We start from the raw sequence: 18,017 nt of genomic DNA on the forward strand, positions 1-18,017 counted from the left end.
CTGTGGTGCTAGAGAAGAGTATTGAGGGTATCGTGGACTGCTAAGAAAACAAACAGATTCATCCTGGAGAGGGTTGAACTGGGCTGCTCCTTGGAGGCAAGGATTCTGAGGCTTTGTCTGACATACTTTGGACATGTTGTAAGGAAGGACCGGTCCTTGGAGAGGGACATCATGCTTGGGAGGGTGGAGTGCAGGCTCAGCAGGGGAAGACCCTCTATGATGTGGATTGATTCAGCGACTGGGGCAATCAGGATGGGTGTATCAGTGACAGTACAATTGGCACAGGACAGAGCAGAGTTTAGGGTTGTACACAGGGTCACCTTGAGTCACGAGTGACTCGGTAACACATAATAACAACAACAACAACAACAAGGTAGAAGGCGCTCTGGTGGCTAAGACTATAGGGAGTAGCATTTCTCTGGCAGTTCAAATCCACCAGCAGCTCCCTTGGAGAAAGATGGGCAATCTTCTCCTATGTAATTTACAGCCTCCAAACCGTAGGGGGCCAGTTATGAGTAAATTCTAACTTTATACCAGTAAGTAATTAAGTATTTAAGGTGTGGTAATGGTGTCATGGTTATATGGAAACCTCCTTTCATCTCAGGAGCTTCAGTTGAAAGTTGAAGGGTACAGTGGCATGATGTTTGCAGGTTGCAACACATTCATAAGAACATGGCTATAGATGAAGATAAAGTACATACAGGAAAATGTGAGTCGTCAAGTCTACTACAGCTCATAGTGACCCTTTGTACAGTAGCTGTGAATCTTGCCCTGTCCTGAGCCAGACTCACTGTCTCCAACATACCTACCACCATTATCTCACTTACTGTATCAATCCATCTCATCCTGGGTCCTTTGCTCTTGTGCTGTCCCTCGACCCTTCCAAGCATCATGTCCTTCTCCAAGGAATGGTCCCTCCTGGCCATGTGCTCAAAGTATATGAGACAGAGCTTAAAAATCCTTGCTCCTGAGAAGAACTTTGCTTCACCTTCTCTAAGAAAGAGTTGTTAGTTCTCTTGGCAGTCCCTGGTGTGTTCAATACTCTTCCCTAGCACCACAACGCAAATGCATCAATTCTTCTACTGTCATCCTTATTCGCTGTCTAGTTTTCTGATGTGTAGCAAGTAATTGCAATGATTGTGGCCTGGATCAGGCACACCTTAGTCTCTAAAATGAGATTGTTGCTCTTTAGCACTCTGGAGAGGTCCTTGACAGCAGATTTTCCCAATGCAATTCCCTGCCTATGCCAAGGGAGTTGATTGGGGAACCAAGTAAGCTGAAAACTTTTAACAATCTCAATCTACCATAGTGATGCCAGTAGGCTTAGTGATGAGAATTTTTGTTTTCTGGATGTTGAGTTTCACTCCATATTGGAGACTGCAGACCTGACATTCTACAGCAAACCATTGAGGTCTTCTGTTTCAGCAAGCAGGGTTGTGTCATCTGGACGGTGCAGATTTTCCTTGAGTCTTTACTCAGTTTTGAAGCCACATTCCTTTTATTGAGTGCAGCCTTCAAATAATCTATTCCACATATGGATTAAAAAGTTATGGAGAAAGGATCCCTCCATAGCACATGCCTTTCCTCATTTTGAACCATGCAGTATTTCCTTGCTTTGTTCTGACAAGTGCTTCCTGGTAGTTTTCATGTGAGCACATTCAGGTGTTTTGAGATTCCCATTCTTCTTGAGTTTAGCCATAGTTTGTTGTGATCCACACAGTCAAATATCTTCATAGTCAATGAAACACAGATAGGCATTCCTGTGGTACTTTCAGATTTCAGCCAAGATCCATCTGACACTGAACACATATAGATACTGAATAATTGAATTCCCATTGATTTATTCTTTCGAACTTTTTTATGGATCTGAAAGGTTTGGCTGAAAAGTTAGAATGAAGGACAAAACTCCGAGTATGGACAAAGTTCCTCCCAGTACTGCCAGATGAAGGAAGATGTTGGTCTCTGTTCAGGGCTTCATATTGGATGAGAAAAAAAAAAGTATCTTTAAATTCTAGACGCATAGGAAGACGATAGAAGGAGAATTGATGCCTTTGAGCTGTGGCGGTGGAGAAGAGTATTGAATGTACCATGGACTGCCAAGAAAACAAACAGATTTATCTGGGAGAGGGTTAAACCAGGCTGCTCCTTGGAATCAAGGATTCGGGGCTTCGTCTGACATACTTTGGCCATGTTGCAAGAAGGTACTAGTCCTTGGAGAGGGACATCATACTTGGGAGGGTGGAGGGACACTGCAAGAGAGGAGGCCCTTCAATGAGATGGATGGATTCAGTGACTGGGGTGGTGGTGTAGGTGTGTCAGAGAGGATGAGGCTGGCTCAGGATATAGCAGCGTTCAGAGCTGTTGTACATAGTAGGGTCACTGTGAGCCACAAGTGACTCAATGGCACCTAACAACAGCAATAATGTAAGAAGATAATCCCAGAATAAGAAGCCTTGAGAAGTTGATATTAAAGACAAGTAGGAGGTCTGGGTTTCCCACATTGCCAGCATTTGGAATCCCATGTTCAGGAGTCAGCATGGAACTTGTACTATGAGAAGTTAATTTCTCTTTTTGTGGTTATTTTTTCCGTACTTGGCATATTTGAATCTCCTATGGATTCAGCACATGAATGAGGCAACTAAATTTTTAAAAATTTATTTTGTAAACTGTGTAGCATTGTGTATATATATTTACTATTTACATTATTAGAGGACATTAGTGGTTCGGTGGGTGGAACACTCACCTTCCGTATGGGAGACTCAATTTCAAGCACTGAGTGGAGAAATGTGTTACTGTGATACTGCACATTTTTTGAGCAGAACTCACCAAGAACTAAGAGTAGGAAGAAAAAGCCTGGCAATCTACTTCTGACAGCCGGTCAGTGGAAATCTTCTCTGTGACAAGGGTCCAATCTGTGCCTGATCATGGGGGTGGCACAGGACCAGGAAGCATTGTATACATGGTAAATGGAAGGTCGTCAGCTCTGGGCTGACTTGAGAGGAGCTAACAGCAACAAACATGTCATGTCTTCATGGACCAACACTTATAAGTGTCCTGAGACAAGGGTAGGTCCTGGTGGAGACTGACGCTTATCCAAGTTAGACTGGTCTCGTTTAAGAAAACAAAAATGATACATATAAAACAGATATGAAAATGTTTGGGATTAGGGAAGAAATCACAGAAATTTAAGACTTTAAAAAATCATGTTCAAGTACATAAACATCTTAAACTTTAGAAAAATATAATTCAAAAATATAACTTCTTGACAGTCTTAAAAGGGAAGAAATCACAGAAAATAAAAATTAAGGTTATTAAGAATTATGTCCATGTACATAAACATATTAAATTTTAGAAAAAGTCATTTAAAAATTTAACTTCTTAACAATTTTAATCCAGATTCTCCAGACAGAATATATACCATAAACATATATATGCATATACATAGGTGTATATACATATACAAATACATATATATGCATGTGTGTATATAAATATGTGGCATAGGATAGGACAGGGTTCACATCTGTTGTTCATAATAAGGTTGCTATGTGTCATACTCAACTTGGCAGCACCTAAGAACAAATACACACACACACACACACACACACACACGCACACACGCGCACACACACATACACTCTGTTGGCCTACTGGTAGGAACTGCACTGCCAATCCAAAGGCACACAGTTCAAATCCACCAGTTGATTGGAGGAAGAAAAGTGGGCAGTCTCCTTCCAGGTGATTTACTGCTTCTGAAAACCTACTACAGGGTCAATTATTGGTCGATTCTGATTTGATGGTAAATAACAACAACAATATGTATACAAAGAGTGAACGAAGTAGTCAGTAGTGATTGGTTTTAAGGAATTAGCTCACACAATTGTGGGGTCTGGTGATTCCACCACCCATATGGTCAAGTAATAGAATGGAAACACCAAACGTCAGCAATCTTTTTAAAATTTGTGGTCCACCTTGTGGTCTAGAAATCTAACTATAAATTTCTTTACAATCTTGAGGCAGAATCTTTCAGGTAATTTTATTTTTTTGTCCTTAAGATGCCCTATCACTTAAAGTAATTTAATTTGCATATTGTTGTTATGTGCCACCAAGTGGACTATGTACTCATAGCAACTCTATGAACAATCGACATGAACCCTGCCCTATCATGGACCACCTTCACAATTTTTGACATGTTCAAGTTATTGACATGTTCAAGTCACTGTGTCAGTCCATCTTCTTGATGGCTCCTCTCTTTCTCTGACCCTCTACCTTTCCCAGCATGATGTCTTTTTTCTGCAAGGACTGGCTGGCCCCTCCTGACAGCATGCCCAAAAGATGTAAGAAAAAGTTCTACCAAAAAAAGCAAAAAGTTCTACCATCCTTGTCTCAAAGGAACACTCTGTTTGTACTTTCTCCAAGACTGACTTGCTTATTCTTTTTTGACAGTCTATGTGATATTCAACACTCCTCTCAAACACCACAATTGGAAGGCATTGATACTTGTGTCATCCTTATTTATTGTCCAACTTTCAGATTGATAGGAAGCAACTTAAAATAGCATAGTTTTGATCAAGTGCACCTTAGTCTTTATACTTATATCTTCACTCTTGATAGCAGATTTCTCCAGTGTTACATATTTTGTTTTGTTTTGTTTTCTTAACTGCTGGTACCATGAAGGTTGACTGTAGATTCAAGTAAAATTAAATCATTGACAACTTCACTCTTGTCTCAATCTATGCTGATGTTGCTGTAGGCTCAGTTACGAGGATTTTTGTTTTCTTGATGTTCAGATGTAACCCATAATTTAAAGCTGAAAGACTTTGATATTCTACATCAAGCGCTTCAAGTCTTCTTCACTTTCTGCAAGCATTATTGTGTGATTATTTGAATTTTTTATATGCAGTGACTAATCATAAATTCTCCTTGACTTGACAACACTCACTAAGTGGTTTTCATCAATGCAATAATGATTTTTTTTATTGGCCCTGAAATGTCATGTAACAGCCCTGAGTGAGGTGGTCCAATGGGAAACAGAAATATTTCTGCAAACTTTGTCTACACAAGGACAGCACGAAATAACACAAATGACAGCTGAGAGCCAAGCACATAAACATATGTATTCAACCGGACCCAAAGAGCATGTGTCCTCAAATCAGTTTCTCCTTTGTTTAATCCCAAATATACTCTTGACCTCTACAACATCATGAAGTACTAGCAGACATATGGTGAGAATGTCAGAGAAGAAAGACACAATAGTGGTTAAACTGTTGCATTATTGCAACTTTCATATAAACACATGAATATGCCAACATACTGCTGAGGTGTCTCCCATGACCTCGTGTAGAATCTATGCAGATGATGCACCCTGAAGCTTAACCCATTAAGCTTCCCACTCAACTGGAGATCGGCTTGTCTCTCTTTCATATAGCTATGTCATGTAATAGAGCATCCTGCTTACCATAGGTTCTTAATTGTCATTAAAGTTCAGTTAGTTTAAGTTTGTTTGGGGAAAATGTTTGATACAGCATCACATAAGTTATTAAAGAGACACAAAACATGCTATGAAGAAAATCTTTCTAGATATCATTATTCAAGCTTCTCTGTTTAGAGTGTATTGTCTTCAGAGAATCTTCTGGTGCTTTGGAGCATTTTAGCCTGACCATACACTGGAATATTCTGGAATACTTTAGGAAAAATATGCACTGTACTCTTTAGCAAGTTGCATTGCTAACTGAAAGGCTACCTATCTCTGGCATTTGGAATCCACTGGTCGCTCTGTGGGAGAAAGTTGGTGATTCTCCTTCCATTGTAATCTACCATCTAGAAGGCCCAATGGATAATGGATACAAGTTGAAACTTACTGGGTAGCAGTGAGTTTAAGTTCTAATGGTTGAAATTCTTTTTTTCCTCCTCATAAATGCCAAATTATTTTTTATCCTTCTTGAACTCTTTTAAGTGAAATGTAAGAATATGATCTTCTGGAAATACATTAGACATGCATAGTGTAATAGACATTGTATAAAACATATCTTTGCTGGAAGGGAAACTTCTGGTAAAGATGCCTGTTTATGTCAGATGCTAGCTTGCTGTGCTGACAGGATGAGATAGGAACCAGACTATGTGAACTTCTCTTAATTAAAAATAAAATTAATTTTCATACTGAGACTCCTCTGTTGTACGAGAAAACAAATGCAATTTTGTTCATATAATAAAGGGTGTCTTTAAGGGGTCAGCTGCAAGGATATTTCAAACGGGAAAGTGTCCAGATCCATTTCAGTTCATCAAACACCCACACTTTCTTAGGTTGCCTGTTGAATTCACCAAACTTCCAACTGGTCACTATTCTCTTTTCATCTATGGAAGTAGAGAGTGTGTTACAAATGATTCATATCTATGTGTTCAGTTTATCCACACTCGTATAATGATTTTATTTTTTCTCAAATGGCTAAATTGAAGAATGAATATGATTATATTTACAGTGTTCAAAAATCAGAGTTAGGAACTCCTCTCCTAAGTGAAATAGTTAATTTTTTCAGAAGTTCTTTTGAATACCATACAAATATCAATATTTTCACAGAGATGCTTTCATTTATATTTTCCTATGTGAATCAAGAAAATTCCTCTACGTGGCTGCCTCAAGTAAATTCATGCGAACTTTCCATGATTTTCTCTTTTTTTTTGAGAGGTTTAAAATAGTAAAGATAGATTTATTAGAAAGTTACACACCTAAAGGGACAGACCTCCTTCCCTGAAAGGAAATACAGAGGGGAGGTCTCTATAATTTTCAATAAAACACTTTTCTATAAATTTAGAAGTAGGCATTGGATGTAAAGTCCTCTCTAATAGTGAAAAACAATCTTGCTCTAATATAAACAACATACCTCAGATGTGGAACTGGCTCGTGATGGTCTTATTTCATAGGTTTACTGCTGAGCAGTTTAGATACTGAAGGGCTTGAAAGTGGTTTCCAGGCAAAGAAGGATTTATAATGTGAACATGGTTGAAGGAAACAACAACATAAAGAACATAAATTCTCCCCCCCCCCCATTCTCCAAAAGCAAGCCTTCGTACCTACTCTTTGCTCAAGTGAAAAGCACGTCTTTCTGTTTTGATCACCCTCAACTTGCTGGGCAAGGGGGTTTTAAAACTGTAATGACACCATCTCTTATCATCTATACATCCCTTGGAGCCATTAATAGGGCTGCACAGTATGTCCTTTGATTCTATTAAGAAAGAGAGGCATCTCAGTCCAGGGAAACAGAGCAGCCAGAAGTACAACTTGAGTAACACATATTCAGGGATAACCCAGACAGAATAAATGGGCTTGAGTTGAAGCAAAGAAAGGTTGATCAATAATTGCTGGACTGTCTTTAACTTATTAGCTGCATAGAGTGGAAGGTAGTTTAGTCAAATGGTCAAGGTCTCAACTTTAAAGAATTTTTTTTTTAAATTATTTTATACTGGTTTACATACAGAGTTGATAACATTTGTATATATGGTTTTTCTCACTGGATCTTTCCCCTTTTGTTTACTCATCCCTCCCTACACCCATCAAATTGTGTGACCCTCTGATTAAACCCCCTCCCCTCCTTGGATTCTCATACTCATTAATAGTAGCATTATTTACCATAGCAAGAACATGGAAACAGCCCAGATGCCCAACCACAATAGAATGGATTGAGAAATTATGGTACATTCACACAACGGAATACTATGTGGCACACAGGAGCAATGCTTTTATAAACCACTTCCCTTCCTAAACAGTATGCCTCAGGAAACTCTGTGAACTTGGATAAATGTCAATAGTTGTAGAGGACCTTCAGGCCTTTTGTTCATAGGGTCACTACGAGTTGTGCTTGACTTGAAGGCAATCAACAACAACAACTACCTAACATGGGAGGGACTGGAGAGCATTATGCTAAGGGAATTAACTCGGTCTCATAAGAACAAAATACTGCATAACATCTCAACTTTTTAATGAAGACTCAGAGAAGTCTTAAAACACAGACCTGATTATGTGAAACTTATGTTTAAAATCCTATAGCACTGTGACATAAAATGCCACAAGTGGGTAACTTTAACAAACAAATCTGTCCTCTCGGTTTAAGAGGCTTCAAGTCCAAATTCAGGGTGCCAGCTCCAGGACAAAGATTTTTCTTTTGGCTCTGGAAGAAGTTCCTTGTCTCCTTTCAGCATTATAGGTCCAGTATTCCTTAGATACCTCCACGTATCTTGGCATTCATTTCCCCCTGGATCAAGGAGATTCTCATGCAGGGACTTGTGACCAAAAGACAAATTCCATTCCTGTCTCTTGTTTCTTGATAGGACTGAGGGGACACACACACACACACACACACACACACACACACACACACACACACACGAATCTCTACTTCTCTCTCTCCTTTCATCTCTTTCAAGAGAAAGTATTTGCAGGCCACACCCTAAATACTTCTTAGAAATGTGGCCTGATTGATTAAGTGTGTTGCATCTCATTGTAATTACCTTAAACAGGATCATGCCTACAACCTGGGTTGTGTTGTTGTTATTGTTGTTAGGTACCATCGAGTTGGGTATGACTCACAGAGATCCTGTGATCAACTGATCTGAACTCCTTCCTATTCAGTGGTGCCCTCACACTTCCTGAGACACTCAAGCCCATAGCTGCACTTACTGTGGCAACCTACCTGGTCAAGGGTCTTCCTTCTTTTGTTCCCCTCTACCTTCCCAAGCATGATGTCCCTCTCCAAGGAATAACGTCTCTTAGTAACATACCCAGAGTATGTGCAACCAGGCTTCATTATCTTTGCCTCCAAGGAGCACTCTGGCTGTGCCTTTTCCAAACATACCTGTTTGTTCTTTTGGCAGTCCATGGGAGCTCACTCTTCTCCAACACCGCAGTTCAAAGGCATTAGTACTCCTTCTGTGCAACAAGTGGCTGAAAAGACCATAGCCTGAATTAGGTGGACTTTAGTCCTCAAGCTGACAGCATCACCCCTCAATAATTTAGAGAGGTCCCTGAGTGTAGACTTTCCCAATACAATAATATGTCTCCTCATCTCCTGACTGCTAGTACCAAGTATCTTGATTGTGGATTCAAGTAATATGAAGTCATTGAAAATCTCAATACTTTCTCCATCCATCATGATGTTGCCCAATGGTCCAGTGGCAACCTGAGTAAAAATGTTGAATCCCACCTTATTCTTCTTATCAGATCAAAGGCTATATAACCATAAAACAAATGAGAATCCTGGCCCAACCAAGTTGACATTTTTTCTGCAGAGAAAAAACTCAATTCATGAATTAGCATACCACAACTTTCTTAACTTTTGGAATTAAATACATAATATGCAAGATTATTTTAAAAACTAATTATCTTACTGCCTTGCTTAGGGTGAAGCCACATTTCTCCTGGAGGCAAGGATTTTGAAGCTCCATCTCACATACTCTGGGCACGTGACCAGGAGGGACCAGTCCCTGTAGAAGGACATCATGCTCAGAAGGGTGGAGGGACAGCACAGGAGAGGAAGACCCCGGATGAGATGGATTGACACGGTAACTGGGGCAATGGGATTAGATGTGTTGGAGTCAGTGAGAGTGACTCAGGACAGGGCAGGGTTCCGAGCTATTGTATGAATCGAGGGCGACTCAGTGGCACATAACAACAGCAGTAGCAACCACTAATTTCTATACATTAAATTATTTACACATATATACTCACATGCATACACACATAGAGAGAAACATCCCAGAGGTCTTCAAGCTCATCTGCCTTTGCATACTCTGTTTAGGCTTGTCCATGTCTTGTTTCAGTGACATCTCTCTTTTTGTTTTCTTCTTTTTCTCATGAAAGACATTAGATTTTTTAAAAAAAATTTCATTTCTTCTTTGTTACACATTTTCCTTCCTACCCCCTCACTCAAGTTCACTTTAAACAAAATTATTCATTGTTGCACAATTCCCTCCCCAGTCCATTTTTTTTTACTGTTCTGAAACTCATCAGCTTAGTTAAACCTATACCAATAAGTCTAGATTCCTAAAATCCCTATGTGCTTACATCACTATTCCATGTAGTAAAGTTTGAGTTCTTTTGGGGCAGACACCTTTTTTACATATTGGAGATTGCCAAAACAGCTAACTACCAGGATGAATAAGTCTGCAACAAGTGTTAAAGCACGCAAACCAGAGTTGAAATTTATTCTTTCCACCACTCACTCATTCAGCTCTCTAAGCATTGGATCAGCCTCTAGGCTTATACATTAATGAACATTTCTTACACAAGTCTATTTGCTTATTTATAATTCTACTTGCATGCAAGCATAGCCATCCTAATTGGATCTGCCCATCATTGCTTTTGTAACATTATTCCATAAAATGCTTGTGTAGGTTTTTCTAGACTCTAACGATTAAAGATGGTCCCAAATTTATTATAACTTCTCCCATTGAGAAAGGTGGTTAAATTCTTTCCCCTTATACTCTAGACTGGCATTAGCGTCTTGTCTGAACCAGTAGGATAAAAAGCAAATGATTTTGTGGGGCATGTGAGGCTAGGTCAAGCCTTCCAGTTTCCTTTTGATCTTCATCGAGTACATTGAGAACCCTAAGCAGTCATGTGAGACGTCTGACTACCTTAGGACTACTGTGCTGCAGATTCCACCCACACGAGTTCTCGTTGATAGTGTCTGAGTCCTGATGTTTCAACCAGCCCTGCCAAGGGACCACAATGTGAGTGGATCCTTCTCGGGTCTCCAGGTCAGCTCAATTGCCAGCTAAATATTACCACGTGACCTCAGAAAACACCGCATGCTGATGTGCCATCGAGTTGGCACTGACCCATAGCTGACCCTCTGGAGAGTTTTCAGCGGCAGTTAATACAGCGTGGGAGGAGATTTCCCATCCTTCTTCCGTGTAGCAGCTGGTGGACTACAACCACGTGTTTTGGGGATTGCAGAGCAACTTCTTACCATTAGGCCACAAGCTGAATCCTAAAAACTTGTGTAATGAAATGATTAAGTTTCTGAGGAACTTCTTCTCAACCTAAGTGAGAAGCAGCAATGGAGAGTACAATGATTCAGTAGCTTTTTGTGTTGATGTTTAAAAGGGGCCTACTTACCTCAGTAAATATATATATTTTTGTTATTAAATCAATCAAGGTTACCAGCCATTCCGTATTTCCCACATAAAGGCAGTGGGAGTAAAAGGTTGTCTGTGCATGGTATGTTTAATAGCCAAAGAGGATCTGTGGGTCCATCCACATCTTAAAGATTAGAAGGAGCACACAGGGATGGGGAGAGGGGTGTGTCTTATGCTGTAGCAGGTGCCTTGCTTCCATCACCAACTTAAGGAAATGTGATTGTTGTGACTCTGAATAATTGGAAAAGTCTTACTTTCAAGTCTAATTCAAAATCAGATTGGAACAGACCCATGTTGTTGTTGTTGTTGTTGTTCTTGTTGTTATGTGTGGTGGAGTCACTTGCAACTCAAAGCAACCCTATGTACAAGGGCCCTAAACCCTGCTCTCTCCTGTGCCAACCTCACTGTCTCTGACACACCTGTTCCCATTACTCCAATAACTTAATTGATCCGTCTCATTGAGTTTCTTCCTCTTTTGTGCTGTCCCTCCACTTTCCCAAACATTATGTACCTCTCCAAGGACTGGCACCTCCTTGCAACATGCTCAAAATATGTCAGATGAAGTTTCAGAATCCTTGTCTCCAAGGAGCAGCCTGGTTTCACCCTCTCCAGGACAAAATTTTTTGTTGTCTTAGCAGTCCATGGTATATTCAACACTCTTCTCCAGCACCACAGCTCGAACATATCAATTATCTTTCTGTCATCCCTAGTCACTGTCCAGCTCTCTGATGCATAGCACACAATTGCATATCAGGTGCACCTTAGTCTCCAGCCTGATGTCATTGCTCTTCAGTACTCTGGAGAGGTCCCTGACAGATGACTTTCCCAATGCAATTCATCTCTTGATTTCCTGGCTGCTGGTACCAAGAGTGTTGACTGTGGAGCCAGGTAAACTGAAACTATTAACTATCTCAATCTTTTCACCATCCATAATGATGCTGCCAATTGGCCTAGTGGTGAGAATCTTTGTTTTCTTGATGTTGAGCTTCAATCCATATTGAAGGCTGCAGTCCTTAACCTTCTATAGCAAGTGCCTCAGGTCTTCCTCAGTTTCAACAAGCACGGTTGCATCATCTGCATAACGCAGGTTGTTGATGAGTCTTCCTTCAATCCTGATGTCACATTCCTCCTCATACAGCCCAGCATCTCAGATAATCCGTTCTGCATACAGAATGAAAAGAATACATCCCTGGTGGATACTCTTCCTGATTTTGAACCTTGTAGTGTCTCCTTGCTCTGTTCTGATGATTGCCTCCTGGTACAAGTACAGTATACTGGTATAAGTATAGGTTTCACATAAGCACAATCAAGTGTTCTTATTCTTCTGAGTCAGCCACATCTTGTTGTAATCCACACAATCAAAAGCCTTTGTATAATCAATGAAGCACAGATAGACATTCCTCTGGTACTCTCTGCTTTCTGCCAAGATCCATGTAACATTAACTATAATATCCTTAATACCATGGTGTCTTCTAAACCCAGTCTGCCCATCTGGCAGTTCTCTGTTGACGTGTTGCTCCAGTCGTTTTTTTATAATTTTTGGCAGAATCTTGCTTGCTTTACTCCTTCTATCTTCTTTTAATGTTTCTTGGATCATTTAACACTCTGTACAAAGCATTTTTAAGTATTTCCACTCATGGTTTGAGTTAGCTTTTTCAATTCCTTCAGCTTTTCTTAAGTTTTCTTGAGTTCGGCCCTTTTGATTTTCTGACTTCAGCTCTGCACATTTCATCATAGTATCTTGGTTTGTCATCCCAAGCTGCCATTTAAAATTTTCTGTTCAGCTCTTTAATTTCTTGATATCTTCCTTTCGTTTTGGCTTCTTGGTGCTCTAATGCAATATTCAGAGTCTCATCTGACATCATCTTGGTATTTTCTTCCTTTTCAGTCTTTGTAATGATCTTTTGCATGCTTCATGAATGATATTCTTGCTATCTTCCCACAGCTCATTTGGTCTATGTTCATTGGTGTTCAAGGCCTCAAGCCTGTTCCTGAGATTGTTTTGAAACTCGAGTGGTAGAGACTTAAGGTCAAATTTTCGTTCCTGTGGATTTGATTTTATTTTCTTTAACTTCAGCTTAAACTTGCATGTGAGTATTTGGTGGTCTGTTCCACAATCAGCACCTGGCCTGGTTTTCACAGCTGATAGTGAACTTCACCAACTATTCTTTCCACTAATGTAATCGATTTGGTTCCTATACATACCATCAGGTGAAATCCATGTGTATAGCCTGGGTTTGTTTCTTATAAAAGGTATTTGTGATGAATAAATCGTTGAATGTGCAGAAATCTATTGTCTATCAAGGAGAAAAGATGATGTCTTAGCCTACAGCAGTCACATAAGGAGAGCAACCACATGATTTACTTCAGAGCCTTTGTTGTTGTTCTTATATGCCGTCAAGGCACCTGAGACTCACAGCAACCCTGTGTACAACAGCTGTAAAGTCTGCTCTATCCTGAACTAACATTATCATCTCTGACACACTTACCCTCACTATACCAGTCACTGAATCAATCCATCTCATCGAGGGTCTTCCTCTCTTGTGCTGTCCCTTCACTTTCCCAAGCATGACGTCCTTCTCCAAGGACTGGCCCCATCTTGCAACATGTCAAAAATATGTCAGACAAAGCTTCAGAATCCTTGCCTCCAAGGAGCAGCCTGTTCTCATCCTCTCTAGGATGAACCTGTTAGCTCTCTTTGCAATCCACAGTATATTCAGTATTCTTCTCCAGCTCAAAGGCATCATTTCTCCTTCTATCATCTGTAGCCATTGTCTAGCTTTCTGGTGCATAGCAAGTAATTGCAAAGACTATGGCCTGTATCCCGATCACCTTAGTCTCCAGAGTGACATCTTTGCACTTCAGTACTTTGGAGAGGTGTCTGACAGCTGAATTTCCCAATGCAATTCCTTTTTTAATTCCCTGACTCCTGGTGCCAAGTGTTGATTGTGTTATAGCCAAGCAAACTGAAGCTGTAAACAATCTCAATCTCTTCACCATCTCTCATGATGCCATCATAATGGCTCAGTGGTAAGAATCTTTATTTTCTTTATGTTGAGCTTCAGTTCAGAGCCCAGAAGAACAACATGTCTCAAGAGTTTGAGAGACTGTACCTTCCAATGGAGTATGTCCACAGAAGGGCGAACCAAGTGAGAGCGAAGAGCTATAACACAGACTTAAACAGTGAGATAGAGCCGGCCAGTTACCCCATTCCTGGCTCTATTCTTGAACTATGTGGTGGCAATGGGCAAGTTATTAATTTGCTTGTGTTCCTGTTTTCTCCTCTGTGAAATGATAACAATTCCTTTTACTAGAATATATTATGGTACTCTATTCAAGGAATTTCTTCTTATATATCTTGATACACAGAAAGTACTCAACCAGTACTCATTATTATCTATCCTTGTAGACAATTTCAGGAAATAAAAATTTAAGAATTAATATTTTTTTATTATTTTATACTTCTCTGTACGTGTTGTAAGGAACCACGGTGGAGCAGTGGACTAATTGGTGGGCTACCCGCTGGAAGGTTGTTGGTTTGAACGTGTTATTTCCTCTGAGGGAAAAAGATGAGGCGTTCTGCTCTGATGAAGATTCACAGCCTGAGAACCCGACATCTGAGGGGTCCTTTCTGATCTGTGCATTTACTCCGTGCATGCTGTAAGGACCCTCAGTCATTTCATTTACCGCATTACTTTATCAGCCAAATAACTCTCAGTCTAGAAGTTACAATTAATCAAGTTCTCCTGTGTTAATCAGGAGAAATACTACCTGACAAGCTCGCTGGTGTTTACAATGTCAACTATTAGATGTCTGATAGCTGAAATTTTGAAAAAGAAAGCAGGACCAATAGAATGCCAAGATAAACTTTCTGAAGGATATGATTTTCATCTTTCAACTCGTTAAATAACAGGCAAAATAAAATATTAAACTTGTAGTTTCTTTGACACTGTTAGGGAAAGACCAGAGCTAAAAGGAATTCCCCTTCACCCCCAGAATGCTTTAAAAAAACAAAACAACAACAAAGAAATGAAACCACCAAAACCCATCATCTTTTTTCTCAGGCTAAACTGCTAACCTCATGAGAACAGGCACAAGATCTATCTTACCTCACACAAGGCCCAAGATAGACTAAATATTTGCTGAAAGTGTTTTGGTTTTTTTTTTTTTTTCATTTTTCTTGATTTATTGCTTTCTCTCCTTCTCTCTTACTGCTGTCAAATCAGAATTGACTCATAGCTGACCCGCTAGCAGGCTTTCAGAGACTGTAAAACCCATAGAAAGAGATTGCTCATCTTTTCCCCAAGGAGTCACTGGTAGGTTTGAACCATCAGAGAGGTGCCAGTTTTGGATTACTAACAAAATCCTCTAATCTAGGTAAAAGAGCCCTTTGGGTCTTCTAAGTACAAATTGGAATGCTAAATGAAAGGTCAGTAATTTGAATAGACCAGTGGCTCCCAGGATAAAAAGATGAATGGTCTCCTCCAGCAAAGATTTGCAATCTCAGAAACCTAATAGAGGGTCTCTGTGAGTCGGAACTGACTGATAGCCAGGTGATTTGCCAGGCACAGTGCTCAGCAGTGAACAAACAACTTCCTTTGTGAAGCTTGTAGTCTAGGGGGACGTTAGAAAGTAAACAATGAAACAGGGTTCTGAAAGACGATGGGGAGTGTTGGAGGGTGTTGCTTCAATTGCTATTCAGAAAAATCCTTCCTGGTATAATGGTATAAAAGATTTAATTAGGGAACAAGACATGAAGTATCTGAGAGCGTAGAGTTCCTGGAAGGGGGAATGGTGGATGCAGCATCCCCTTCAGGAGTATAGTTGGTGTGTTTGAGGAGCAGTAATGCTGGCATAGGCCAAGCTAATAGAACAGGATGGGCATTAGTCTGGGACCAGATCCCATAGAACCACTTGGATCATAGGAAGGATTTCAGATTTTATGCAAAGTGAAATGGGAAGCTAATGGAAGGTTTTGAGTGGTGATATAAAGTGATCTGATTTGCTTGCAAAAGTTCATTCTCTGATTATGTGGCATGTTCACTTTTAGGGGAAATGGATGGATGGATGGATGGATGGATGGATGGATGGATGGATGGAAGAATCAATGTTGTTTAACAAACCAAAAATATGCTTTTATGGATTGGATTATAACACCTGCCCCCTTACCCCCCACCCCGAATATATAGTGAAACTGTGGCCTAAAAACCTATGGGTATGATCCTGTTTGGAATAGAAATGTTTGTATGTTGATTAGTTCATGTCTGAACAGTTAGATCATAAACCGAATAACTTCTGGTTATCACAACAACAGAATAGATACTGAGACATACACACAAGGAAGACAAACATCAGTGAACTCCAAGGAGTGAGAGGGGCTGTCTGCTCCCATAGAAGGACCTCCTTCTACAGCCTTGCCCTGAGTTTGTACTTCTTGCCTCTTGAACTTATTAATGTTCCTCTATTGTTTATAGGGTTTCAGAGGTCTTTTTTTAATTATTAATTTTAATGAAAATTTACAGAGACTTTGGATTTCCATACATTCATTGTTGCATTTTTCTCCCTGCCCACCCCTCCCACCAGTACACTTTTCTCTTTGAAAAATAAAAGAAAAATTCTTTGATTGTTTTACAATCCCTGCCCACAAGTCCACTCCACTATGCAACCTTCATTCTGGACTCCTGTCATGACAATAATACCTAATCATATATCCTTTTAAACAGTTTTCTCCCTCATCTGTTTCAATGCAATATACATTATTTATTCCATCTTACTCAGTCTCCCCCCAACCCTGATATCAGTCCTGTTTTACAACAGTGGCACTATGCAGTATTTGTCTTTTTGTGACTGAGATATTCACTCAGCATAATGTCCTCCAGGGTCACCCTTTTTGCATAGTATTTCATGAGTTCCTTGTTTGTCAATGCAGCATAGTATTCCATTGTATAAATATACAACAGCTTCTCTATCCATTCGTTTGTTGATGGGCACTTGGGTTGTTTCCAACTCTTTGCTATTGTGAACAAAGCTGCAATAAACGTGGATGTGCACATATCTGGATATGAGACCTTTTGTTTTAGAAGTGGATGGCAAATCCTTCTTCCTAATCTGTCTTAATCTTAGAACTCCACTAAAACCTGTCCACCACGAATGGCCCTTCTGGCATTTGAATCACTGGTGACATAGCTTTCACCATCACAGCAGCTGACAGACAAGTGCTGCATTAATTAGAACACTGATAAACATGCAAGAAACAGGTATCTAAGATACAAAGTAATATGCAGATCAGTTCCCCAATATAAACAAACTGACAGATAAACCTCACAGTTTAGGAGTTTCCATGTCTGAGTCCCGGGTACCAGCTCTAAGCGGAGGCTTTCACTCCCTGACAGCTCTAGAGGAAGGTCCCTGTCTATGATCTTCTACTCCAGGACTGTATTCATGAGTGAGTTGTGGAAGGGATTAAGGATTTCATTTGTGAAGAGAGTAAGAGGTCAATAGAAAGACAGAGGATAAAGAAAAGAACAAAATAGTGTTGAAGAGACCCTGAAAATGTCACTGAGGTACAAGACACCAAAACAAAGGGAAGATAGGCTGAAATAAAAGAGCTGAAGAGAAGATTTCAGAAGGCAGCCTGGAAACAAAAAGCAAACTACTCTAATGGAATGTATAGAGACCTAGAATTGTAAAATAAAAAGGGAAGAGGTCACTCAGCATTTCTCAAGCTGAAGGGACTAACAAACAAATTCAAACCTTGAGTTGCAGTACTTAGAGATGCAATCTTGAAGGCAAAATCTTGAATGATTCAGGAAACATAAAAATTTGATGAAGGGAATATACAGACTCACTTTACAAGAAAGAATTGACTAACACAGAAATATTTC

Source organism: Elephantulus edwardii, unplaced genomic scaffold, assembly GCF_000299155.1.
Source record: "Elephantulus edwardii isolate Elephantulus edwardi_28Jun2011 unplaced genomic scaffold, EleEdw1.0 scaffold00068, whole genome shotgun sequence".
Lineage (NCBI taxonomy): Eukaryota > Metazoa > Chordata > Mammalia > Macroscelidea > Macroscelididae > Elephantulus > Elephantulus edwardii.